General features: G+C 38.1%; 1 protein-coding gene across 4 annotated transcripts in view; it reads left to right on the top strand.

Moving 5' to 3' along the window:
• Window positions 1-26,248, top strand: part of SGCG (sarcoglycan gamma) — a 167,029-nt gene that overhangs the window by 48,664 nt on the left and 92,117 nt on the right. The window lies entirely within an intron of this gene.

A 26,248-nucleotide genomic window follows, 5' to 3' on the forward strand; every position in this document is an offset into this window, starting at 1 on the left:
AGTGTTCAGCATCACTAATCATCAGGGAAACGCAAATCAAAACCACTATAAGCTACTACCTCACACCTGTCAAGATGGCTATTATCAAAAAACAAAAGACAACAAGTACTGGCTAGGATGTGGTGAAATTGGAACCCTCGTGCACTGTTGATAAGAATGCAAAATGGTGCAGCCACTATGGAAAACAGTATGGAAATTCCTTTAAAAATTAAAAATCAAACTTCCTTATGATCCAACAATTCCACTTTTAGGTATTTATCCAAAAGAATGGAAACCAATTTCTTTTTATTATTTTCATATATAAACCAATGTATTTTCTTGAACATTAACATCCCAAAGAAGTAATACGTCTATAAAAGAACTTTTTTGAGCCCTTTGATGCTGAAATGGTAAAGTTAAATAGGGCTTTGAGCATTTGTAGAGATCTGCATAGTTTTGAACTTGTAACAACTACCATATAATTATTTACCCAAACTCAGTGTAGTTGCTTTTCTATCACCCATTCAGTTGTTAGAATATAGGGAAAACCATAATTTTTCAAATTAACAAAGTTTGGCATGGCTTTCTCTGCTCAGATCCTCAACAGTGTAGCAATGGCATCTTTATTATTTTACATGTACTGTCATTGCAACACCTCATCATACTTTAATGTTTCACTGTAGAAAACAGTAAAACTAACTACAAATGATATATTCAAAAATGCCCAGATAACATTAGACGAGAAAGCCAGTAAAACATCACAAGATGAACGCATAAGGACACCAAAGAATATTAAAAATTTAAAAGAGAGAAGACTAGAGCAAAATGTTGAGAAAGAGAATAAATCTGAATTCAGATAAGGCTGAGCCTGGTTTTATCTGCCCAGCTGGGGTTAGAAAGAGCCCAAATTACTAGTATCTCACAAATCCAATTCTACTCTTAGAATTAAAACTTGATGTAAGATAAATTTTCACAATTTCCAGGAAAGACATCTGTTGAATATAATATTTAGGACATTGTAACAACTGATGCTGAGTATAAAGATTCTAAAATATTCCGTTAGCCATCATAATAGTTAAATCAGTCAGGAACACGGTTATTAAATCAGTGTAGTAGAGTACCTTATTATGCTTTTTCCTTATTATATTTTCATTCTATAAAAATACTATGCAATATTAGTTTAGTTATAGTGTTCGTGAGTATAGAATAATATACATGGGTCATATCTGTATGTTAAAATAAGACATCTTTAATTTTTAATGATATTGATTTTTTAGAAGACCTTTAGAGTTATCAACCTTTGTTTGCATATAAAATATTTTAGTGCATTTAGTGAATGTAACTTTAGGTTATCATGAAGGTAAGATGAATGATTCTAAGCTAACTATATTAACTCTAGTAGTTAAATCTTGGGGGCACTTCTATTTGGGAAAAAAGATATAAGTGATCAAGGAAGAATCATAATACTAAATGTTATCATTAAGCTTATAATTCTATAAAATACTTCATTGATAAGTATTGTTTGTTTTCATTTATTATGGTAATAAGTAACATTGCCCTTTTTAGGAGGTCAGGAAACCCTGGTAGATCTATCCTTAACAAGGATTTAAAATTAATTCATTTTGGAAACTAGCAATTAGGAATTCTCCATTAAGGACTTTCCCATTAAGAATCTTTCACTTAGCAAGAAAGTAAACCCTTGCTAGACAGCCTTTGTAGATATTTCCTTAGATAAATGTTTTGTCATTAAACAATTAGTGATTATTCATAGGAAGCTGGGAAAATGTTATTAGATGGCATTTTAGTGACATTTATTTCAGCCTTATATTAACATAATCATTTGAAAAGGATTTTTAAAACTTAGGAAAGAATGCAGATATGCAAGTGACCACAGGCTGTCTGTGAATGCACAGTGGTCATGGAGGGTTATTAAAATATCACCCTTGTAGTGGTATTTTCTGAAATCCCATTTGCATTTTATAGACTCTCAACACTGTAAAATCGGCTTTGTGTTAGATGATTTTGCCCAACTGTAGGTTGATGTAAGGGTTCTGAGCATATTTAAGGTGGGCTAAACCAAGCTATGCATTAGATGGGTGAGGTGTATTAAATGCATTTTCAGCTCTCTTCATACATCAAAAAGCATCTATATTGTTTAACTGCTGTGTTTTGTCATTAAGCAGTTAGTGATCATTCATTGGAAATTTGTTACACAGCAATAGAAAACTAGTACAATGTTACTACACTATGTGAAGTGTTTAATTTCTCTTGCTGGATATTGACAAAAACAAAACAGAGAAAAACTCTACAATTGCCTAAATAAACGTACCTAATGACCCATACTCTTGACCATTTATTAACAGAGAAATGGTTAACTTTTAATCTTTTATTACTGGATATTGATACATATTTTAAATAACTAGGGAAGCAGCAATAAGATAACATTTAGCCTAATCTAATCATGTATGTTTTAACCACTTCCTACTGGGAAATTATTTGTTTATGAAGTAAATTATTCTTTTTTGAAATATTTTGAAATGAAATTATTTTTTCATTTTAATAGCAAAAATGTTCTTTGATGCATTAATATGAGTGATCATTTTAGCTCATCATAATTGAGGAAATCAGTGTATATATTGATGTAGTATTTATTGTGAAAAAAGTTTATGTTTAAAAGACTGTCTTTTTTATTTTTGTGACTTATCATTTAGTATATAATAGATTTCATGGCTGAGCGCTGTGGCTCATTCCTGTAATCCCAGCACTTTGGGAGGCTGAGGTGGGCAAATCACAAGGTCAGGAGATCAAGACCATCCTGGTTAACATGGTGAAACCCCGTCTCTACTAAAAATACAAAACATTAGCCGGGCATGGTGGCGGGCGCCTGTAGTCCCAGCTACTTCGGAGGCTGAAGCAAGAGAATGCCAGGAGGCGTGAACCCGGGAGGCGGAGCTTGCAGTGAGCCGAGATCATGCCATTGCACTCCAGCCTGGGCGACAGAGCAAGACCCCATCTCAAAAAATAAAAAATAAATAGGTTTCACAATCCATTCATGCCTGCTAACTCAGTTTATCCTCATAATGATCCCATGAGTTTGAGATTGACAGGCATCAGCTTCATGTATCATTATTTCAGTGATTTCAAAGCTAAGTGTATCTTAGCAGATATCAGGATCCATGAAGATCAGGAAAACCAACTCAGAAGGTGGTACGATGAAGGCAGTACGTAGACTTGTTGTCCTTGAACCATGTCCGAAAAAAGTCCTTTTGGGGTTTTATGGGACCCAATAAATACAAATTTTTCCCCATCCAAATTCAAACCCAACTGAAAGGAACAAAAAGACATCTGGTAGGGATAGCTTAAAATACCATCTGTATTACTGATAAAAAGCTGATTGGAGGGTACTGGCTTGGATTTGGCCAGACGTCTTGCACCCCAGAATTAGAAAGATGACCCATCAAGTCACAGGCAGCATGGAAAATTCCCGATGCCTGCTGCGAGGCAAGGACTTGATATTGTGACATTCTTCCTGGTGGGATTGCCTATACCCACAGCAGACCAGAAATCCGTGGGTAAGTAGATCCCTGGGGAAGGAGGAGAGGAGCCAGAAGCCTGTGCTTCTCCTAACTGTCCAGCCACACACATCACTCTCCTGCGGTGCAGAGAAGGGCAGAGTGTTTCTCTCAGGAAAGGTCCCTCCTACATCCACCACTTAAGTGATCTCATGTTGATTTTTCAGTCTGCCAGAGTGAGGATATAAGTCAGAAACCGGGGAGAGGGGGTAGAAAAGTGGAGAGGAAAGCTTGACCCCCCCTTTCACCATAGAGACCAAGTGATTAATCATTATTCCCACTTACCTGCACATCACTTTTGGCTGTTTCAAAGTTCTGCCTGTGGGAATTGGGAAGACGAAATGCCTTCACTGTATTTATCTGATTTTACTTATTATTGAAAATCCATGAGTGGATCCATTCCTATTGCACTGAAAAACAAAAGAAACACCAGCTTCTTGACCGCAGGCTGGGCACAGTTACCTCTGCAGTCTTGTTCTAAACTGCCCTCCTGTTGCTCATTGGCTTTCAATCCTGAAGACAGTTCTCTCTTGCTTCAGTGTTTCGGTATGTGCTCTTCTCTCTATCTAGAGCATCCACTCCAACCCAGGCACACACATACAGTCACATCATTATGGTTTGGATCTGTGTCCCCACCCAATCTCATGTTGAATTGTAATACCTAGTGTTGAGGTGCAGCCTGGTGGGAGGTGATTGGATCATGGGGGCAGGTCCTTCATGAATGGTTTAGCACCATCCCCTTGGTGCTGTTGTCCTGATAGAGTTATCATGAGATCTGGTTGTTTGAGTGTGTAGCATCTCCCCTCTCTCTCTTGCTCCTGCTCCCACCATGTAAGACGTGCTTGCTAGGGCTTTGCCTTCCACCATGATTATAAGTTTCTTGAGGCCTCCCCAGAAGCCAAGCAGAAACCACTATGCTTCCTGTACAGCCTGTAGAACCATGAGCCAGTTAAACCTCTTCTTTGTGATTGACCCAGTCTTTGGCATTTCATTGTAGCAATGCGAGAATGGACTAATACAGGGTCTCAGCTCAAAATGATACTTTCTTGCTGAGGTTATCTTGATCACCTCTGGTCTAAGACAGGATCCTCCTACATTCTCTTTTGTAAGACTCGGACTTATTTTTCCCAGCATAGCACACCACAATTTTTGTTCATATACCTTTTTTTTTCTGGTTGTTAAATGTCTGCTAACCCCGTAGGATCATGTCAGTTGAGCCTGGTAGCATAAAACTGATGCTCTGTAAGTATTTCTTGAGTTGATAAATAAGAGATTAAATGACCAAGGGATGTATTCTTTTTATTTCAATATAGTTGTTGTTATATGATTTTAGCAAATGAGTATAGAAAGAGGCAAAGTAACCTAGAAAAAGCACAGATGCTTAAAAATTAGAAGAAGAATAACTGAATCCCTCAAAGGCAAATCAGACAGGATGTGAAAGCATGGGCATGATATGAGGGAGTGAGAAGAGAGGCTCCAGTTAACTTGGGAAGGCTCTTAGAAATGGATACTGCTAAGCTGCTTCCCAAGAGAGGCTGGTGGATTGGGACTGGGGAGGGGCTCCAGCTAAGTCCGTGTTGCAGAGCAGGTTTGGTTTGCAGACACTGCAAACTTTAGGGTCATCTAAAGTTTAAATTACACTCAGGGAATACAGCATGAGTAGCAGGAGTCCTTGACTCGGATTTCACATTCTTTCCCATATTATCTCTTTTGTAATGTTTTTTGCTGACAGTGTTGATGTGATATAGATAGAGGCATTCCATTTCTTAACTGGTGAAAGGGAAGCAAAAGGAGTATGCCTGAATGAAATCATACAACACACGGAAACTTTCTGTAAGGAGCTGTCAGTTTTATTACCCTATCTCTGCAGTGGTCTCACTGGCAAAGTACCCATATCTTTGCAGTGGTTTCACTGGCAAATAATTAGGGTTGCAATTTATAGGATTAATTAATTTAAGAAAAGACAACAGGGGGCGTGGTGACTCATGCCTGTAATACCAGCTCTTTGGGAGGACAAGGCAGGCAGATCACTTGAGGCCAAGAATTCAGACCAGCCTGGCCTACATGGCAAAACCCCATCTCTACTAAAAATATAAAAATATAAAAATTAGCTGGGCATGGTGGCACGTGCCTGTGATCTCAGCTACTTGGGTGGCTGAGGCAGGAGAATCACTTGAACCCAGAAAGTAGGGGTTGCAGTGAGCCCAGATGGCTCCACAGCACTCCAGCCTGGGTGACAGAGTGAGACTCCGTTTCAAAAATAAATAAGAAAAGATGACAATGTAAACTACTAAAATTATATTGTATCTGTCCTTGATCATTTACTGAACTTAAAGAGATCAAATTTATCCAAAACCAAAATGACTTCTACTAAAATGCTTTCTTGGAGCGTGTTATGAACACACTTTACAAATATATTTTATAAATAACATCAGATTGGACAGATTTTATTTTTTTAAAAAACTTACTGTGATAGTTATTTGAACAAAAGACTGTCTATCATATTTTTAGTGACTAGTGCTATAGTGTATCTTAAGATATCTTTGTTCCCCATTCCACTTTGCTTGCCTTCATCATTGAGAGGCTGGCAGGTGCCCCTAAGGCAGCTGCATGCAGCCACCTGTAGGCTACCGAGGCTCAGCCTAGGGGTGGTTTTGCTCTGCTCCCTGGGGCTGGCTTCTGTGTGCTTCCTAAGGAAGGGCAGTGTGGCCTCAGCTGCAGGAAGGCCTCTAACAAACTTGGCCATGAAAGGAACTCTCTGAAACTGACCCAGTTGTTCCATAGGTAGTTTTTTGGATAAACAGAAATTGACCCTTCTGGTCTTAAAGCTTGAAACTTACATTTGTTTTATCTGAGTTCCTTTCTCAGGAAAGGGCCTTCAGACCTCTCAAAGTATCAAAGAACTGAAACTTACCAGGTCACCACATCCAGACAATAAAATGCCTGACCCCACGTTCATCATGGTTGCTTCCTTGTCCCACCCTAGTTCCTGTTTTCCTACACATTGTTAAATTTCTTCCCTGCTATAAAAACCCCTAGTTTTAGTTGATCAGAGAGATTAATTTGAGACTGAGCTCCCATCTCCCAGGCTGCAGCACCCAATTAAAGCCTTCTTCCTTGTCACTTCAGTCATTGGCTTTCTGTGCAGCAAACAGCAGGACCTAGACCAAACCCCTGCTGTTTCAGTAACATCTCCCCAGGGAAAGCAATATGTGGGAAGGAAGAGCAGTGCAGTATTATCTGGCACATAAACAAAGGAAGAGACATCAACTTCTTTGCTCTGCCTATTTGACATTCTTGGTGGCTCCATTTAGAAACGTTTTACCACTGGTCTTCCAACTGCCTTTCTCTGCACTGTGCTGGTGGCAGAGATGTGTCTGGTGCCCAGACCAACCCTATCCCCTGCTGTTCTCCTCCATCCCTGCCTTAATGATGCCTGGCTCACACTGCCATTTGATTTTCAGCAGTGTGATATTGATGCCTTAAACCACCTGCATCTCCATCCCATTTGTTTTTCAAATGAATGGAACTATGATTAAAAGAAAAATATGACGCTGTAGCATTTTTAACCAGTACCCTGGCATTTTCTCAAATTATTTATGTCTTTCTAAAAGGTATTATATCAGTGCTTTCCAGTCCAAAAATCAAATTGAAATTTTTGACTTATATGCTACTTGTAATAGAGTAGGAGTGAAGCAGAGGTCACAGACAGTAGGAACATGTACTAACTTAATGGCATTTTCTTTCTTAGAAGACAAGATATTATTAAGACTGAGTTTGGAGGAGGAAGATAAACCTAAAGCTATTCCAAGTACAGAGGAATTTCATTATCATGGACATCAGTGATACAAATCCCATTATTATCGATGTCTAAAGATACAAATAGCACTATAGTTTTAATTTTTATCCCAGGGATATGCCTTCAATTTTCTCTTTTATTATAATTTTTATGAGTGATTTAACCATATTACAGCAATTGGGAAATAAAGAAGGCAACAGCACACCTGGTCTCCTAAGCTTCAGGCTCTTGCTGCAAGGAGGGACGTTCATCAGCCTGAACTGGAACTGCAGCTCACTTTCCTGTCACAGGGAATATTGTTATAACAAAATTAATGGGCTCCAGATGCAGATCTATTCACTTTCTTCCCATTTCTACCAATAATATGAAACTGTTAATGTCTTCTGGTAACATAGTTTTTTCTCACAAATGCTAATAAAGATAATATCTTGAAATTACAAACCAACTAATCTTATTTACTTGATTAGGTTTTATTTAGAAAAGCCTACTTTGAGATACTGTAAAAATAGTGAAAAGAATATTAGCTTAGGATTCAGACTGGGTAAGGGTCTCGGTTTTAATTAGGATTGTGTTCAACCTGTGATTCTCCCATAGCACACACACACTCAGAACAAGAACCATTACTTATTTTAATTAAATGCTCAGTTTAAGCCTGGCACAAAATTATGAAATCCTTTGGTGAAAGTTATTCTTTATTTCTATTTTTAGTATAACATGAAAAAGTACCTGCTACCCTGTTAAACTTCTCATTATAAAAATAATGTGAAAAGTTACACTCAGACAAAAACCACCACCCCATTGGTACAATATGGAAATAGGGATCCCAGCATGGATGATTTAGTAGGTGTTAATAGAGTAAGCTGAGAGTTAAAAAAAAAAAAAACTGAAAGACATATTTTGTGGATAGTAGCCATCATCATATAGCAATAAGATGTAGGCTATACATAACGGCCAAATGTGGAAGTCAGACCAATTTCAGATGTTCAGTAGCTTACAAGACTATGTGCACAAAATGTGAAATAACAGAATTTCAAAGAAGACAGTACTCAGAAAACGAGATATGTAAAAGAGGATAATTATCTACCTTTTCTTAGCAATGAAGCATATTAGAATCTTGAACATGTTTCTCCAGAGTAATCTCTCCATGACAGAATTATCATGGACATTCCACTAAATACCTAAAACTCTCTCAAGATGCACCCTTCCAGCTTGGCCTAGTGCAAATCTCACGTCTGAGAGGCATTCTCCAAATTCTCCAATACTCTTTATTCAAGTCCCATTCAGAACCCCTGAATTTGTCTATACTACGGGTGTATCGATTTATGTCAGAGGAATTCAGGGGCCAATAGAACACTATACTTTTTTGAATCCTGAGCCATATCACAGTGCCATATGTATAATTTGGTACCCAATAAATATTTTATGATTCAATAAAAGTGTAAATATGAAAGATAACTTTCACAGGTGTATGTGTATATGAAGTTAGCAATGACCAAGAAGGAATGACACAAATTTATTACTAGATTGATAACAAAAAATTACTGAAGGGTTTGCAGACAGGTTGATGGATCCAATATAACTGTAAAAATTTATTAGTCTATTATTTTGTTAACAGAATATGATATTTAATGGACCATGATATTCCCTCACAAATTTTTCCATCCCTTTGCAAATGCACTTGAGTAAACTGTTGTATAAAATATGTATTGTCTTAAAGTTGTTGCTTTCCAAAATTTGCTGAAAGGTATATATACATTGTTGTCTAACATTGACTTTTCTTTGTATGTAAAATGTCCAGGTTAGTAGCAAAAGCATCAGTACAGTTGATGATACAACTGTAATATAGTTCTCAGTTGTTAATTACATAAAATGATGTGGACTAATTGATTGATTGTACACTCACTCCAGTCATCCTGACACTCTTAATTTAATCTCAAAGTATATTCTGTTTGATCATCTGGTCTGGGTTCCACCACACTGTTCATAATATATTGAGAAGCACATTCAGCTATGTGGAAATGTGTTTTTAATTCCTGGGTAGTCATAAATGACAATTATAATGATGAGCATGATGATAATGATGATGATAACCTTTGTGTGGTGTGTTAGAATGTGGGAAGTACCACCACTCTGGGTATATAAATACTCTTTACAATGCCTCCTTTTCCAAATTAAGAGACTACTGTTCCAAATATTTCATATGAGGAGAGGTTCTAATTTGATTTTTATCCTCAAATAGTTTCCTGAACACAGTTTATTGAATAACTATGTTTCCTATTAGTTATTATGCATTTGTTATCATACTATAAGCTCTTATGAATAGAGACTGTTTCAGTGCTACATGTTGTATCTACCTTTCTGTTGCCTCTTTTGCTAGTGTTTTAGAACCCATTTCCAATTATAATAAATGTATCATTGTTTTCATATATATATGCCAGTCCGCTGATTAATTTTTGCCTTTACAGTCTATTATGAAAATTTTCAAATTCATATTTTAAAAACACAAATTCTTCATGAAGTTGTGTGTCATCCTTATAAGGCGCCACGTCAATCTTTTCTGATTTTCCAGTTGTATCATCTGTACTGCTAAATGAACATAACATCTGAGAATTCCTGAGTCTTTTCTGTCCCGTGATTCTCTTCTTGTGTCTGGAGTTGTCCTATGGTAGCTCCTCTCCTGCATCTTTTAATCAGCTCTACTTTACAAGACATGAAAGTAGGCTTGTCTATTTTTATTATTTTTACTAGCATCTAGTATACTGCTACCATGTAATAGGTACTCAACAAATACAGGTACACTTCAACTGAAATGTCAGAAATTAAATGCTTTTACTGAGATCACACAACCAGAAAATGAGAGTTAGGATTTATATCCATTCCATTTGATTCAAAAATCAACCCTACTCAATGACCCTATATGAGATGTCATAAATGGTGGTAGTGAGAATAAGTAGCTGATGAGTATACTTCCCTAACATGATACAAAATATTTACAACAAACCAGCAGCCAAGAACATACTACCAGAATCCCACAGGCATTCCCACTGAAGCCAAGAACAAGAAAAGTATGTCTGATATCACTACTGTAATTTGGCATTTTTCTGAAAGTTTGACAAATGCAACAACAGAGTTAAATAAGGAATAGAAGTAGATTAATGGAAGATGATTTGAGAAAAAAACTTGCAAGTAATTTTAGTGTTACCTTATGCAACCCAGAGAATTAAAGGAAAACTATTGAAACAAATAAAAAGTTTATAATACATGTATTTAGTAAGAAAACATGTTAGTGTTCATTATACATCTATATTTTGGTCTCAACTAGCTAGAAAATGGGCTAGAAGAAAAATCATACATCATACTGGAAGATATAAGTAAGTTCTTTATAAAACTACAATAATTCAACCCTTATGGCATATAAACACCAAATATACCACTGGAACATAAAGAGATTTCAGAAAGAGTTGGTGGGGATATAAACTGGTACATTCAGTAGAGTTACAAATTGTTCACTTTTCTGAAGATGTTATGCTTCACTAAAATAAATGTAAAACTGTAACATTAAAATTATTTAACTTGCTTATTAAGGTAGTAATGATAAATATTAAATTCATAAACTTAAAAAATAAAATTTGTTGGGAAAGGGTAGTAAGCTGAACATACTGTTAATTTAAAAATCAGTATCAGAGAGCGACCAATATTTCTGCACACACTCAAATATAACTGCTGATTGAACAGAGATTGGACATGCTATACTTACTTGTGTTCATTTCCTTCCATGACAGGTATTGTGCTGCTTTTATTGTATTAATACAAATAGACCAAGGCATTTGAATGATGGTTGATAGGGACAACCTTACTTTGTTGAAATAAGTATATCCATTTGAGTCTAGGAAAAACTCAGGAAAATTACTGTTTTTTGATATTGAGAATTCTATGGTGGGAAAATTATGAGCCAAAATAACAATATAAATATATATATTATTTAGTATAAATATATATTATTTTGGCTCATAATTTTCCCACCATAGAAATCTCAATACCAAAAAGCATAGGTTTTTTTTAACAAATACTACATATATAATATTTATATGCTATATATTTTTTATGGGGTTTTTTTTTTTTTTCTTGAGATGGAGTCTCGATCTGTCGCCTAGGCTGGAGTGCAGTGGCGCGATCTCAGCTCACTGCAAGCTCTGTCTCCTGGGTTCACGCCATTCTCCTGCCTCAGCCTCCAGAGTAGCTGGGACTACAGGTGCCCGCCACCATGCCTGGCTAACTTTTTGTATTTTTAGTAGAGATGGGGTTTCATCGTGTAAGCCAGGATGGTCTCGATCTCCTGACCTCATGATCTGCCCGCCTCGGCCTCACAAAGTGCTGGGATTACAGGCATGAGCTACCATGCCCGGCCATAGGTTTTTTATTAGCTTTTTATCCTAAATGATTTGGGATCATTTCTAGAATTACTTTTAATGTCTAAATAGAGGTATTCATATTTATCAGAAAACAAGTTTTCCAGCAAGTAGGATTTCAGGGGATTTTGTTTACTTATAGCTGCAGTAGTATTAAAGGAATTTTTCTTCCTCTAGAAGAGGAGGATTTTTTAAGGTTTATTTTATTTTGCATAGCAGGGTGACTATAGTAATAACATATTGTATATTTTAAAATAGCTGAGAGGATTTTAAATGTTCTCACAACAAAGAAATGATAAATATTTTAGATAATGGATATGTTCATTAATCTGATTTGATCATTTTATACTGTATACATGATGTATCACCATATCCCTTTAAACCCCATAAACATACACTTTTTTTTTTTTTTTTTGAGACGGAGTCTGGCTCTGTCTAATAACTAACTTTTACTGAAAGTAGGCTTACATTTCTTTTCTTTTTTTTTGAGACGGAGTCTCGCTCTGTCGCCCAGGCTGGAGTGCAGTGGCGCCATCTGGGCTCACTGCAAGCTCCGCCTCCTGGGTTCACGCCATTCTCCTGCCTCAGCCTCCCAAGTAGTGGGACAACAAGGCGCCTGCCACCACGCCCGGTCAATTTTTTTTTTTTTCTGTATTTTTAGTAGAGACATGGTTTCACCATGTTAGCCAGGATGGTCTGGATCTCCTGACCTCGTGATCTACCCACCTCGGCCTCCCAAAGTGCTGCGATTACAGGGGTGAGCTACCGCGCCAGGCCAATATTTATCAATTAAAAATAAAAGAATATGGCTGGGCGCAGTGGCTCACGTCTGTAATCCCAGCACTTTGGGAGGCCGAGGCAGGCAGATCACCTGAGTTCGGGAGTTTGAGACCAGCCTGACCAATATGGAGAAACCCGTCTCTACTAAAAATACAGAATTAGCTGGGCGTGTATTGCATGCCTGTAATCCAGCTACTTGAGAGGTTAAGGCAGGAGAATTGCCTGAGCCAGGGAGGAGGAGGTTGCGATGAGCCGAAATCGCACCATTGCGCTCCAGCCTGGGCAACGAGCGAAACTCCATCCCAAAATAAATAAGTAAATAAACAAAAAATAAATAAAAGAATATATTTTTGACTTTTTCTGAGAGTCAGTTAGAAGATATCATTCAGTTGAAATTAAATTATCCTCTACAGTGACATTCTGGGAAATAGCAATTTCATTAAATGAAATATAAGCTCAATAAATAAATTGACAAATTTATTTCTGTGCATATTTTTAGAGTCACAAATTCCCACTCCTCACAATTTAGATGATCAACTCCACAAATCTTTATCCTTTCTTATGCTTAACCAAGCAAATTCATGTCCAGTCTTCTGCATGATTCAGAATAAACAAAAGGTCAAAATCTCACAAAATATTGAAATTGCTATGGAAAGTGGAGTGAGTCTCTTTGTGGGTATTAGAAGATAAGACAAATCAATCACTGACTATTTTCAGAATCCATCTTTATAGAAAATATGCTTTAACCTTCCCGCTAAATCCTAGGAATTCCCTGTCTGCATATATGAGCAACCAGGATCACTGTAACATTGAGAGGAAATTTTATAAAAATCTTATCATTGAAGGAGAAAATTATGTTATTCATCTACAGCAATGTTTTAGGATGTAGTCAGATTTAAAATGTGTAAGCATTCATGCATGCAATCATTATTCCTTTTACAAGGAAAAGAATTTTATAAACTGCAACTTACGTCTGATGCCTAAAATTGTTACTAACATCCTAGCAAGAAATGAAAGTTTAGAAAACTACCAGAAGTGACTAAAAACACGAAACCCTGAAGTAAGAAAAGAATAGTTGTTAGGATAATTAAAGATAAAGAAAATGGGTTTGATATAATTATATGTTACCTAGGAATTGTTGGTGTGAAGTTATGAAAGCACAAGTTAAAAGTTTTTTTGAATTAGGACTATATAACACAAACTAAAATGCAGAGTCACTTACTATACACTATTTATCATCTTAGGCCTGTGAATTCTGAAGCAATGCCAATTATTAACCTATTAATTTTAAAAAATATATACTGAGCACCTAATATAAGCACTGTGCTGTCTATGGTGGATCTTAGAGCTGCTTTCTTAGGTTCTATGATGTATAAGGCACAGTGCTAAGCGCTACAAATACAAATACTATTTACAAAACCCATTGTGGAATAGAAGTTTACGTACATTTGGCACAATGTGGTGAGGCTTATATGAGAGATAGGCTCAAACCTTTGTAGGGATCCTATGAGGGACTCAAAATGGTTTAAGGAGGTTAGGAAAGGCTGCACACAGGACTTAGATGATTTGAGGATGCTGTATACAGAAAACAAGAGGTTGCTGAGTGAGAAGTTGCCTGTGGCTAAAAGAGTTCAACAAAGGACAGGGGAACCTGTGGAAATAGTCAGGGACCAGATGTAAGAACTATGTATGCCCTAGTACCCATTCATATATTATCCTGTGCACTGACTGAAAGCCATCGGAGACTTTTAAAGAGGGAAATAACTTGTTCGATTAGTTTTCAGGGAAATGATTTAGGGGGCACTAAGGAGGGATCACTGAAGTGGAAGGTGATAAGTTTGAGTATCTATCATGTATTAAGTGTTGTTAAATTAAGTTTAGCCTAAATCTGCCTCCTTGTAGTTTTGGCCTAGATGTTTCCCCATATATCAGATTTTTGGATACTCTTTCTTATGAAGGGCCGTCGATTGTCTATCTGTTGTCTTACATTTTTGAAGGAGTATGCTATATATTCAGAATGCTAGTCTTAGGTACACGTATTGCAACATCTTCTTCCACTCTGCGGATTGTCTCATTACTCTATTAAATGTGTCCTTTGACAAAGTGATGTTCTTAAAATGGTTTTCTGTGCCCTCTTTAAGAAATGTTTGCCTTCTTCACAGACATGCAGATGTTCTTTGTCCTTTTCTAAAAGTTTGTTTTATTTTTACATTTCTATGTGCAATCCATATTGAATTAATTTTTATGTATGATATGAGAGAGATTATGATTCATTTATTTCCATATAGGTATCTAATTCAATCAGCACTTTTTTTTACAAAAATGTTCTTTCCCCCTTCTGATTAAGAAAAGCATTTCTTGGCCAGGCGCAGTGGCTCATGCCTGTAATTCTAGCACTTAGGGAGGCTGAGGTGGGAAGATCACTTGAGGCCAGGAGTTTGAGACCACCCTGGCCAACATGGTGAAACCCTGTCTCTACTAAAAATACAAAAAATTAGCCAGGCGTAGATGGCGTGTGCCTGTAGTCTCAGCTACTCAGGAAGCTGAGGCATAAGACTCGCTTGAACCCAGGAGGTGGAGGCTGCAGTGGGCTGAGATCACACCACTGCACTCCAGCCTGGGTGACAGAGCAACAGTCTGTTTCTAAATAAATAAATAAATAAATAGAAAAGCATTTCTTATACTTTGAAACTTCCATGGGCATTTTTTATATTATTATCTCTTTTTTAAAAGGTATATGTTCTTCCTATTTTTTATGACTAACTCCTTATTCAGAATGGGCTTCTCAACATTTTGGGGTCCCAGAATAAGAGTACAAATAGGCTGGGCACAGTGGCTCACGCCTGTAATCCCAGCACTTTGGGAGGCCAAGGTGGGCAGATCACGAGGTCAGGAGATCGAGACCGTCCTGGCTAACACGGTGAAACCCTGTCTCTATTAAAAATACAAAAAACTAGCCAGGTGTGGTGGCGGGCGCCTGTAGTTCCAGCTACTCGGGAGGCTGAGGCAGGAGAATGGCGTGAACCTGGAAGGCGGAGCTTGCAGTGAGCCGAGATCATGCCACTGCACTCCAGCCTGGGTGACACAGCCAGACTCTGTCACAAAAAAAAAAAAAAAAAAAAAGAGTACAAATAGAGGCCCATATTTTATGCTCCTACATTCTCCACCTATAGATGAAATAATTTAAAGCATTCAGACTAATAATGATGGATAAATTAGGTTGATATTTGAAAAATTAATTTTACATTATTACTTTTGTTCCCTGCCAATGACTTTAAATTATCACAAATGCATTAAGTTAAAAAGAATAAAATTTTAAAGATTAGTTCAACAGTGAAAATGTATGTATTAGATTCTATTATTTTAAAGAAATTACTTGTTAATAGAAAAATTGTCACATTTCAGATAATAGGAAAAACATAGAAATTTCCATTTTTGATCTTTAGAGCATTGAGATAGCTTATGGTTTTGCCTCACATATTTTGTTGCCACTTAAAGATAGGAGGGGCTGGGCATGGTGGCTCATGCCTGTAATCCCAGCCAGCACTTTGGGAGGCCGAGGAGGGCAGATCATGAGGTCAGGAGTTCGAGACCAGCCTGACCAACATGGTGAAACCCCGTCTCTACTAAAAATACAAAAATTAGCCAGGTGTGGTGGTGCGTGCCTGTAATCCCAGCTACTCAGGAGGCTGAGGCAAGAGAATCGCTTGAACCCAGGAGGTGGAGGTTGCAGTGAGCTGAGATCACGCCATTGCATGCCAGCCTGGGTGACAAAGCAAGACTCCATCTCAAAAAAAAAGATAAGAGGGAGATGCAATCAAAGGTGTCGTGGATCTAACTTTTGTTTAGGTCAGGCATGTATGTGTCATGCTGGTATCTAATAGGACATTTTAGTGGTTTCCATTTTCTATGTATGTGACTGGAACAGTAGGAAGCCTGCACGATGGTAACAGATCCTGCTGTTTCTGAGTCAGTCTCTACAGATTGAAGTAGCTTCAATCAGGTAATTTTCAATTGTATTTGATTTTGTTGTAATTACAAAACCCGAAAATCCCAATATTTTCTGAGGTTTTACTCCAACATATGTGTTAGTTGAAGAGCCACTCTAACAAGGTGCAACTACAGGCTCCTCCCATTCCACACTGTTCTCTACATTATAGTATACACATCTACTACAGTTATTATTATTCTTTCTTTCTCCTGCAGAAGTATGAATGCCTCCAGATGGGGATCTAGTCTAATACAGTAGACTTCAACAAGCATTTATGATGTTCCAGGCACAGCGCTAGACACGCATAATACAGAGAGGAGGGGGCAAGTGCTGGTGGAATGGGCCCCCAGCACAGAGCACAATATGTGAAATGTTTGGAAAAATTAGATCTCATTTATCTTTACTTCTAGCCCAGAGTGAGCCTACAGTACATGGGCAAATGCATCAGAATGGAAATCTCCCACCAACCCCAAATTCCAACCCCAAACAGGACACACACACACACACACATACACACATACACACACACACCCCACACCAATGCAAGCACTGCTAACTACCGAGTACATTTTTTCCTACTAAGCCAGGCACAGGCCATAGAAAATTCTCACACAACACTCAAGGTTTTCAACCCTAGCTACACAATAGAATTACCTGGAAGCTTTATAAATTCCCAATGCCCAGATCATACAATAGAGTAATTTCATCTCAACCTCTGAGGGTAGGGCCCAGGTGTCTGTGATTCTTACAGCTCTCCAGGTGCTTCCAACGTGCAGTCAAGGTTCTGAACCATTGCTATGCTCTTGCCAGTGAGCACGGTCCCTGGAGCAGTAGCAGCACCCACTACGAGCTCATGAGAAATGTACAATCTCAGTTCCCACCCCAGATCCACTGAATCAGTGTCTGCACTTCAACTAGATCCCAGCTGGTATAAATACTCATGGAAGTTTGACAAGAACCTCAGCAGCTTCCACCACCTCATCCTCAGTGAGTGAGTGTTGGTAGGTTGAATGGTGATTCCCCAAGGATGTCCACATCCTAACACCCAAATGTTACCTTCCATGGCCAAAGGGACTTTGCAGATGTGATTACATTAAGGGTCCTGAAATTGAAACATTATTTTGTATTATTCATCACTTTCACCAGCTGATTAAAGGGCCAGGCTTCACTGTAAAATTATGAGTTTCCCACTTATAATTATTTCGTGAGGAGGTAGTTTGAAACTACTTAAGTGTCTTGTTCTTCATGCACCTTTCAATTTATTCATTAATTTATGCACATCCACATGGACTCATAATTTCCAATTTTATCCAATGGGCTCTCATAGTCTTTTACTGACATTTATTTTGATGCTCAAACTTTCTCTGATTTGGCTTGTGGGAGCCCTTCTGAGCAGGCTTTTCTGTCATTTCACTGTCCATAACACTCTTTGAGCCCTTCCTTTCTGACACAAGATCTTCCATGCTCACCTTGTCCTTTCCTTACTCCAGCCCTGGAATTAGCTGTTTCTCCAAGGAGCCCTTGCTCCTTTTAGTGGAGAATGAGTCCAGAGCCAGATATGCTCACTGCTCTTGTGATTCTGCTCCCAGGCCCTCTGAGAGGACATGTCATACACACACACACACACACACACACCCCTACATACATCAACATTTATTTCTGTGCCTATCTATATATGTATAGAAAATGGTGAGTTCAGACAAATTTCAATTTCTGTTCAATATCACAGGGTTTAACCTGGTTTTCTCCCTTTCTATGTTTGTACCTCCCTTCCCCTACAATGAGGAGCTTGGCTCCCATTGTTCATTCATTTATTTATTCAGTCAATCCCATTCATGTTTCCATTCTCCTACCTCTGCCACACCCTCTCCTTCAGGCAGATGCCCTTCCTGTTCCACTTGTGCTCCAACACCCTGCACTGGGGGATTTCAGTGCTGGGCAGTGGGAGTTCTACTCATCCAGTGATTACAGTGACTATAAACATCAAATTATTACTAGAAGACATTATCAATTTGCATTTTTAAAAAGATCATCTATTATGCTGCTTATAAGAGACAGTTAAAAGAAAATAACTGAAACAGTTTGCAAATAAAAGAAAAAGCATATACCAAATCATACTGACTAAATGAAAGCTGATATGAAAAAAAATTAAAATCACTTATAATGTCACCAAGAGACATAAAATAATTATGCAAAAACCAAGAAAAATATATCTGTAAGTATTATAACTGTATAATATCTGTAGGCTGAGAGCAAAAAAAAAACACTGATGAAAGACATTTTAAATTAAATAAATGGAAAAATAGACAGTGTTCATGCACTGGAATACTTGATATTAAGATGTCAATTCTTCCCAAGCTGACACTTGTATTCAACACAATGCCAATTGAAATCCCAGCACAAATGTTTGTAGAATCAACAAGCTTATTTAAAAACTTATATTTAAAGGCAAAGGAACTAGAATAAGGTGAAATAAGTGGAAAAGGACAAATATTTCAGATTCCACTTATACGAGGTGCCTAGAGTAGTCAAATTCATAGAGACAGAAAGTAGAATGGTGGTTACCAGGGGCCGGGGGCAGGAGGAAATGCAAAGTGTTCAGTGGGTACAGAGTTGCAGTTTAGGAAGATGAAAAGAGTTCTGGAAGGGGTGATGGTTGTACAACAAAAAAGAAAACTGAGCTGTCAACAAAAAGGAAAACAAGGAGGATTCAGCAAGTCAATTTGAGGATATTTTTCCTTTTATATGTGAGAAGCTGTCCCGGAATGAGGCAGCTGGCAAATTTTAGGACAATGAATCATTTCAGTTTTTCTTTTTATCTTCATAGTGCATTGTTTTTCTACCTGCTTGTCTTATTTTTAGAATAATTTAGAAAAAGAAAATGAAGGCTCTTTTTCCTAATTTTGGCATGAATCCCCCTTGTTCCAAATGAAGATGGCATCATGAGGCAGCTCAAAGAGGAGAGCTTAGGTAATGCACAATGTGTTGGCTGCCTGTCCACATCTGTCCTGCATTGATGTGGTAGGTGAGCAATCTTTTTGTGAAAATCATGTTTGTGACCATAATCATTTGGATGAATTCTTTTAAAGAAATTAAAATCCCAGAAAGAAAAAAATTCATTATACACCTATTAAGAATGGAAAAAAAAAAACTTAGCAGTACCAAGTGCGGACAAGAATGCGGAACAACTATAACTCTCCTATATTGCTTATGGGAATGCAAAATGGTGTGGCCTCTTTGGAAAACAACATTTTGACAGTTCTTGTTCTTGTTCTTAAAAAGTTAACCTTAGACCTGCCATACAAACTGTATGTAAAAGTCTGTAGCAGCTTTTCTCATAATTGTCAACAAACAACTCAAATGTCCTTGAATGGACAAACCCTTTGGCACACAACCAATGGAATACAACTCACCCATAGAAAGAAACAAGCTACTGACATCCACGTGGATGGACATCAGATGTAGTATTTTAGTGAAAGAAGCCTATCTGGAAAGGCTACATACTGCATCACCATCTATGTTATGTCCTGGAATAGGCAAAGCTTCAGGGACAGAAATGAGATCAGTGGCTACCAAGGAATGGGCGTGGTGAACAAGAAAGGAGCCTGCAGAGGGGCACAGGACATTAGTATTGTTATTTATTATTATTCGAGACAAGGTCTCACTCCAATGCCAAGGCTAAAGTACAGTGGCTCAATCACAGCTCACTTCAGCCTCTTCCTCCTGGGCTCAAGGGATCCTCCCGGCTCAGCCTCCAGAGTACCTGAGACTACAGGCACCCACCAACACACCCAACTAATTTTTGTATTTTTTGTAGAGATGGGATTTTGCCATGTTGCCCAGGCTGGTCTTCAACTCCTGGGCTCAAGCTGTCCGCCCACCTAGACCTCCCAAAATGAGCCACAGCACCCAACCACAGGGCATTATTTTATGGTGGTAGAGCCATCCTGTATCTTGATGAGTTGTACAACTATATAAGCTTGTGAAAATTCACAGAAATATTTACTTTCAGGGACATTTTATTTAGTGAACTTTATTTCATGAAATTGTATTTAGGGTAAATCTTATTGTTTGTAAATTACACCTGAATTTGTCCGACTTGTAAAAAACTAAACAAAAAGCTAGGCATCTTCTTTTTATTTCAAGCATTTGTTTGGTGATTTGTTGTTTGCAGAAGTTTATAGATTTATTTTTTATTAAAATAACAGAATCTTGCAAGTGAAAGGAAACAGGTCATCTTATGTCAATTCCTACTTTTTTTTCTTTTTAAAAAATATTTTAACTTTTATTTTAGGTTCAGGAATACATGTGTAGGTTTGTTATATAGGTAAACCCATGACTTGGGCATTTGGTTTACAGATTATTTCGTCACCCAGGTACTAAGCACAGTACCTGATAGTTTTTTGTTTGCTTGTTTGTTTTTTGAACCTCTCCCTCCTCCCACCCTCCACCCTCAATTAGGTCCCAGGGTCTGTTGTTCCCCTCCATGTGTCCATGCGTTCTCATTATTTAGCTCCCACTTATAAGTGAGAGCATGCGGTATTTGTTCTTCTGTTCCTGTGTTAGTATGCTAAAGATAATTGGCCTCCAGTTCCATCCATGTTCCTGCAAAGGACATGATCTCATTCCTTCTTATGGCTGCATAGTATTCCATAGTGTATATGTACCACATTTTCTTTATCCAGTCTACTGTTTCTTTATTTGTTTGTTTGAGACAGAGTCCTGCCCTGTCACCCAGGCTGGAGTGCAGTGGCACGATCTTGGCTCACTGCAACCTCCACCTCCCGAGTTCAAGCGATTCTCCAGCCTCAGCCCCCGAGTAGCTGGGACTACAGGCATGCGCAACCACACCCAACTAATTTTTGTATTTTTGGTAGAGATGGGTTTTCACCATGTTGGCCAGGCTGGTCTTGAACTCCTAACCTCAGATGATCCACCTGCGTTGGCCTCCCAAAGTGCTGGGATTACAGGAACTGTAATCCCAGTGTGAGCCACCATGCCCAGCCTATCTAGTCTACTGTTGATGGACATTTAAGTTGATTCCATGTCTTTGCTATTGTGAATAGTGCTGCAATGAACACAACGCATGCATGTGTCTTTATAGTAGAACAATTTTTATTCTTTGGGTATATATCCAGTAATGGGAGGATTGCTGGGCTGAATGTTAGTTCTGTTTTTAGTTCCTTGTGGAGTTGCCACACTGCTTTCCACAATGCTTGAACTAATTTACACTCTCACCAGCAGCATATAAGTGTTTGCTATTTCTCTGCAACCTCACCAGCATCTATTATTTTTCACTTTTTAATAATACCCATTCTGACTGGTGTGAGATTGTAGCTCATTGTGGTTTTGATTTCCATTTAGTGACACTGAACATTTTTTCATGTGCTTTTTGGCCACATGTGTGTTTTCTTTCGAAAAGTGTTCATGTCCTTTCCCCACTTTTTAATGAGGTTGTTTGTTCTTCATTTGTATGTTTAAGTTCCTTGTAGATTCTGGATATTAGACTCTTGTCAGATGTAAAGTTTGCAAATATTTTCTCCCATTCTGTCGGCTGCCTGTTTACTCTGTTGATAGTCCCTTCTGCTGCTCAAAAGCTCTTTAGTTTAATTAGGCCTCATTTGTCAATTGTGGCTTCTGTTGCAGTTGATTTTGCTGTTTTCATCATGAAATTTTTGCCGGTTCCTATATCCTAAATGGTATTTCCTAGCTTATCCTCCAAGGTTTTTATAGTTTTAGGTTTTACTTTTAGTTCTTTAATCCATCTTGAGTTGATTTTTTTATGTGGTGTAAGGAAGGGGTCCAGTTTCACTCTTCTGCATATGGCTAGCCAGCTCTCAGCACCATTTATTGAGTAGGCAGTTATTTCCCCTTTGCTTGTTCTTGTCAGCTTTGTCAAAGATCAGACGGCTGTAGGTGTGTGGCCTTATTTCTGGGCTCTCTATTCTGTTCTTTTGGTATGTGTCTGTTTTTATACCAGTACCGTGCTCTTTTGGTTACTGTAGCCTTGTAGTACAGTTTGAAGTTGGGCAATGTGATAACTCCAGCCTTGCTCCTTTTGCTTAGGATTGTCTTGGCTAATTCGGGCTCTTTTCTTTTTGTTCCATATGAACCTTAGAATAGTTTTCCTAATTCTGTGAAGAATGTCATTGGTAGTTTGATAGGAATAACATCGAATCTGTAAAATGCTTTGGGCAGTATGGCCATTTTAATGATATTGATTCTTCCTATCCATGAGCATGGAATATTTTCCATTTGTTTGTGTCATCTCTGATGTCTTTGAGCAGTGTTGCGTAATTCTCATTGTAGGGATCTTTCACCCCTTGGTTAGCTGTATTCCTAGGTGTTTTATTCTTTTTGTGGCAATTGTGAATGGCACTGCACTTCTGATTTGGCTCTCAGCTTAGGGGTGCTGTTAATGTATAGGGATGCTACTGATTTTTGTACATTGATTTTGTATCCCAAAACTTAGTTGAAATTGCTTATCATCTCAAGGAGCTTTTGGGCAGAGACTATGGGTTTTTCTCAATATAGAATCATGTCATCTGCATACAGGATTAGTTTGACTTCCTCTCCTCCTATTTGGATACCTTTTATTTCTCTCTTGCCTGATTGCTCTGACCAGGACCTCTAACACTATGTTGAATAGGAGTGGTAAGAGAGGGCCTCCTTCCTTATCTTGTGCCAGTTTTCAAGGGGACTGCTTCCAGCTTTTAACCATTCAGTATGATATTGGCTGTGGGTTTGTCATAGATGTCTTGTTATTTTAAAGTATGTTCCTTCAATACTTAGTTTATTGAGAGTTTTAGCACGAAAGGGTGTTGAATTTTATTGAAAGCCTTTTCTACATCTATTGAGATAATCATGTGCTTTTTGTCTTTAGTTCTGTTTATGTAATGAATCATATTTATTGATGTGCATATGTTAAAGCAACCTTGAATTGCAGGGATAAAGCCTACTTCATCATGGTGGATTAGCTTTTTGATTTTCTGCTGGAGTCGATTTGCTAGTATTTTGTTGAAGATTTTTGCATCTGTGTTCATCAAGGATATAGAACTGAAGTTTTCTTTTTTGTTGTGTCTCTGCCAGGTTTGGGTGTCAGGATAATGCTGCCTGTTTGAATGAGCTGGGAATGAGTCCCTCTTTCTCATTTCTTTTTCTTTTTTTTTTTTTTTTTTTTTTTTTTGAGTAGCTTCAGTATTTTCCTGCATGTTTTTCAAATAAGGAAAGTAACAGCCAGAGAAAGAAATGACAATGAACAGTCAGCTTTGGCAATCTGACTATGTAAATTAGCTACCACAGAAGCTAGGATTAACATTAGGGTTTTTTTGGTGATATAACAAATAGAGTCCAGAAAACTGCCACCATATGTTTACTTGAACCCAGAAATTCGGCAGCAAATTTTTGGAACAGAATTTGTAGTCTTGAAATTCTGCTTTGTTTAACTCTAGGCCATAAAATCTTTAATGGAAATGTTTGCTTTAAAAAGTGGCTTATTATGCATACATGATTGATTTTTATAATTTACTAATGTTGGTTTAAGTTTATAAACTATATTATAAATGCCTGGCTGGATCCCATGAGAAAATCCCAAACAGCAGTTGTCAACCTCTTTAGACTCTGAGCCCTTTCTTCAAACAAAATCTCCCAGTGCATCACACGTATAAAAGAGCTCAGAAGGCCAGGCACGGTGGCTCACACCTGTAATCCCAACATTTTGGGAAGCTGAGGGGGGCAGATCACCTGAGGTCAGGAGTTCAGGAACAGCCTGGCCAACATGACGAAACCCCATCTCTACTCAAAATACAAAAATTAGCCGGGCGAGGTGGCACACTCCTGTAATCCCAGCTACTCTGAAGGCTGAGGTGGGAGAATCACTTAAGCCCAGGAGGTGGAGGTTGCAGTGAGCCAAGATTTCACTACTGCACTCCAGCCTGGGAGACAGAGCGAGATTCCATAAAGAAAAAAAAAAAAAAAAGCTCAGAAAAGCTCATCTACCCAGTATGGGAGGTAGCTGCACCTAGCAGTGTGTGGGGCTTCCACATGCGCACTGCTAATGCCACCACTCCCAAATGTCAGTTCGAATCGTAGTTTATGGATTGAACCACAAAGCATAATCACATATTTAATTTGGTTCTTGTTAATGGAGCTTTCAACTGATGATGTCTTTGAAAGTAGAAGTCTATTGCCTAGCAGGTAATATTCAGTTCAGGGTAACATATCTCTATCCTAGAAATTCACCTCTCACAACGTAAAATGTCCCTTATTGCTTTGTTTCATCCTTTGGATTGTCCTGCTTTCCTTTTTTAAATAATGCTTTCTATTTGGGGAAGAGCAGGAAGATCAAAGCTCAACTGGTTGAATTCAGATGCTTTTAAGACAGTCAGTGGGAGGCTGAAGTGAGCGGATCATGAGGTCAGGAGATCAAGACCATTCTGGCTAACACAGTGAAACCCTGTCTCTACTAAAAATACAAAAAATTAGCCGGGCGTGGTGGCGGTCGCCTGTAGTCCCAGCTACTTGGGAGGCTGAGGCAGGAGAATGGCGTGAACCCAGGAGGCGGAGCTTGCAGTGAGCCGAGATCACGCCACTGCACTCCAGCCTGGGCGACAGTACAAGACTCCATCTCAAAAAAAAGACAGTCAGAAGGGGAGGACAGTTAGGCAATCAGATATATGGGTATGAAGCTCAGAACAGACTATGTAAACTACAGATAAAAATGGATTCTTCCATGTGGATGGCTACTATCAAACAGAAAATACCAAGTGTTAGGGAGGATGCAGAGAAATTGGAATTCTTGTGCACTGTTAGAATATAAAATTGAATAACTACCATGGTAAACAGTATGGCAGTTCTCAAAAAATTAACAATAGAATTTGCATATGATCGATCAATTCTGCTTTTGGCTATATACCGAAAGAACTGAAAACAGGGCATCAAAGAGATATTCGCACACCCATGTTCATAGCAGCAGCATTTACAATGCCCAAAATGTGGAAGCAACCCAAGTATCCATCAATGGGATGAGTGGATGAGCAAAATATGGTTTGTACACACAGTAGAATATTATTCAGCCTTAAAAAAAACAGAAATGTCATGATATGCTATAACATGAAAGATCCTAGAGGACATTATGCTAAGTGAAATAAGTCAGCCACAAAAAGATAAATATGATATGATTCCACTTACATAAGGTACTTAGAATAATCAAATTCATAGAGACAGAAACGCTATAAGATTTGACCTTATAGCCATATACATATATTTCAAATTGTACCCCAAAATGTGTCTCATTACAATGTCTCAATTACATATTAAAACTTTAAAACAAGAAAGTAGAACGGTGGTTGCCAGGTGGTTGGGTGGAGGGGAGAATGGGGAGTTAGTTGTTTAATGGGTATAGTGTTTAATTGTGCAAGATGAAAGCAGTTCTAGAGATGATTGGTGGTGATGGTCACACAACATCACAAATGTACTTAATAGCACAGATCTGTACTCTTAAAAGTGGTTAAGATGGTAAAATGTATGTAACATATTTTACCATGATTTTTAAAATTTGGAAAAAAATGGATAAGCCTCCAAACTGAAATAGTAATGGAAGCCAATTCATAGCATGAACGCAGGAAAGGGCCTAAGACTGAACTTGAGGGAGCCGGTAGTCAAGGGCTGGGTAGGGAGGACGAGCCTGTTAGGAGATGAAGAATGTGGTTCTGCAGGT

The sequence above is a fragment of the Pan paniscus genome, chromosome 14 (assembly GCF_029289425.2).
Source record: "Pan paniscus chromosome 14, NHGRI_mPanPan1-v2.0_pri, whole genome shotgun sequence".
Lineage (NCBI taxonomy): Eukaryota > Metazoa > Chordata > Mammalia > Primates > Hominidae > Pan > Pan paniscus.